The sequence below is a fragment of the Ciona intestinalis genome, unplaced genomic scaffold (genome assembly GCF_000224145.3).
Source record: "Ciona intestinalis unplaced genomic scaffold, KH HT000785.1, whole genome shotgun sequence".
Lineage (NCBI taxonomy): Eukaryota > Metazoa > Chordata > Ascidiacea > Phlebobranchia > Cionidae > Ciona > Ciona intestinalis.
This window is the reverse complement of record NW_004191106.1, coordinates 1354-4440: the sequence shown is the minus strand read 5'-3', so window position 1 is coordinate 4440 and position 3087 is coordinate 1354. Positions and strand designations below refer to the sequence as shown.

Here is a 3087-nt window from a genome sequence, read left to right as displayed (position 1 = left end):
GGCACAAGGTGTATGAAACAGAACACCAGTGTTATAACGACTGTCATTGTCCCGCCATGTGAGGTTAAATAAGTTACATACGTGATAACTTGTAAACGGGCACAAGGTGTATGAAACAGAACACTTGTGTTATAACGACTGTCGTTGCCCCACCATGCGAGGATAAATAAGTTACATACGTGGTAACTTGTAAACGGGCACAAGGTGTATGAAACAGAACACCAGTGTTATAACGACTGTCATTGTCCCGCCATGCGAGGATAAATAAGTTACATACGTGGTAACTTGTAAACGGGCACAAGGTGTATGAAACAGAACACTTGTGTTATAACGACTGTCATTGTCCCGCCATGTGAGGTTAAATAAGTTACATACGTGGTAACTTGTAAACGGGCACAAGGTGTATGAAACAGAACACTTGTGTTATAACGACTGTCATTGCCCCGCCATGCGAGGATAAATAAGTTACATACGTGGTAACTTGTAAACGGGCACAAGGTGTATGAAACAGAACACCAGTGTTATAACGACTGTCATTGTCCCGCCATGTGAGGTTAAATAAGTTACATACGTGGTAACTTGTAAGCGAGCACGAGGTGTATGAAACAGAACATTTGTGTTATAGTGACTGTTCTTGCTCCGCTGTGTAATGATAAAAAGTTACATTTATTCATTATTCTTTAACAGTTGAAATTTAAAATTTTTAACTGTTTTTATTACACATATAGTAGGGTAGGGGAAGACGGGACACTTTTGCACTTAATATCTAAATATCCTGATCGTGTTTTAAACAATTAACAACGGTCTGTGAGAGTAGTGAAAATACGGATTTACAAATCTTTGAATGTTCTTTGTTTACTACCAAATGGGACGAGAAAATAGAATGAAAAGGTTTCCCATCTTCCCCCATCCGATCCCCCATCCGATGGGAGCAAACAAAAAACATTCAAAGAATTATAAAACCTTGTCCTCGCGACTTTCATAGACCGTTGTTAATTGTTTAAAATACGATCAAGATATTTAGATATTTCGTGCTAAAGGTGTCCCATCTTCCCCCACCCCACTATACAATTTCAACATAGCTTAATTTTTTTAACAGTTTGTCCTGGCAACCAGATCCGTGTATACTGTGGTAGTGGATGCCCATTACCCACATGTGAAATACCTAACCCACCAACTACAGTGTGCCCACAGTTTTGTCGCACTTGTATTTGTCCCACCAATACAGTATTGAAAGGAGATTATTGCATACCATATAACCAGTGTTTTTCCACCACTACAACACCACCGTCAACAGGTAATTTAAATGAGAAAGTGTCATGTGCCTTGTCTTAGTGGGTGGGTGCTCACGTTGTAACTAAACGATACCGGGTTCAAAGCTTGATGCTGCTACTATTGCGAATGTATGTACACTTTGGCGAGAGACACAAAGTTTTTAACCAAGCCAGTGTACATTGATAGTGTTTTTCAATTGAGAGCCATAGCCTACAGAAGAAAAGGAAAAAAATCACATCTCCTACAAAGTTACATACGTGATAACTTGTAGGTGGGCACGAGATGTAAGAAACAGAACACCCGTGTTATAATGACTGTCGTTGCCTTGCCATGCTATGGTAAAGTAAGTTACATTAATTCAAATCAGGTGAAAAATTAACCTTTTTGTAAGGGGTTGCAAAGCACATCACAAAACTCAAACCCATCTCTTTTTGTGTTTTTCTAAACAAGCTTTACAAAACGAAAAAATATACAATTTCAACAAAGCATAATTTTGTTTTCAACAGTTTGTCCTGGCAACCAGATCGAAGTAGAGTGTGGTAGTGGATGCCCATTACCCACATGTGAAAGACCTATCCCTCCTACAATATGTATACCAATTTGTCGTACTTGTGTTTGTCCCATCAATACAGTATGGGATGGGAACTATTGCATACGATATAGCGAGTGTCCTTCTACTGCTACAACACAACCAGCAGGTAATTTAAGTGTGAAATATACGACTTGATCCGATAGTGTTTCAGTTCCAGTAATTGCCGTTAGATATTTCACCCAAGGACACACACGTTCAATATTTGTTATGATCATCATTTGGTTTTTACAATCTTTATCTTTGTTTCAGTTGGTTAGAAGATGACATTTAGACAATGGATACTTAAGAGAACAACGTACAAACTTCCCTTTTTTTATATTTGGTGGTTGCTTGGTGTAAATAAAAAATTGCTTTATATCTGCTAGCTGTATAATACACCAGTTGCAGTGAATTTTTATTCACTATAGGTTTAACACAACTTAAATTTACTTGCAGTTTGGCATATTTTGTATCAAATATTGATTTGAAAAAACTTTATTGTTTATATGCAAATAATTTCATGCACACAGTTTATGCAAGAAAATATTTCACACAAACCAAATAAAGGAACCTGCGTAACAATTTATTATCATGTTCTTCTTAAACACAGAAGTGAGGGGTGGAGCTAGCAGCACATATACCAGCGAAGAATAAACAAAAGTTACCTCAACACCCACAGATTTAGACCAGAGTTGACCCATTACTCCAACACCCAAGGATTTGGGCCAGAGTTGGTTCATTACCTCAACACCCAGGGATTTAAGTCAGAGTTGACCCATTACCCCAACACCCAGGGATTTAGGTCAGAGTTGACCTATTACCCCAACACCCAGGGATTCAGGCCAGAGTTTTTCCATTACCCCAACACCCAAGGATTTGGGCCAGAGTTGACCCATTACCCCAACACCCAGGAATTTAATTATACATGGCATGCACTGGCTTGAACCCAAATTGTAGAAGTAATAAAACGTTACGAAATAATGGCGGACACTCGAAATGTTTCCAATCAATTCGTATTGTAACTACAATCGTAAATGTTCGGAATAGTGCATTTGGTCATTGTGCATATTAAATTTCGAATAAATGGATATGACTTATTTATCCATAGCGGGGCAACAACAGTCGTTATAACACGGGTGTTCTGTTTCATACACCTTGTGCCAGCTTAGAGTTACCACGTATGTAACTTATTTATCCTGGCTTTGCAGGATACACGTATGCCTGATAATTTAAACAACCCA

The 3087-nt window shown here is 38.4% G+C and overlaps 1 long non-coding RNA gene across 1 annotated transcript; it reads left to right on the top strand.

Moving 5' to 3' along the window:
- The first annotated feature begins 1102 nt into the window (after positions 1-1102).
- LOC104266036 lies at positions 1103-2432 on the top strand. The gene is made up of 3 exons (XR_717388.3): positions 1103-1297; positions 1782-1973; positions 2117-2432. It is a non-coding gene; the product is annotated as an uncharacterized LOC104266036 (long non-coding RNA).
- Positions 2433-3087: the final 655 nt, after the last annotated feature.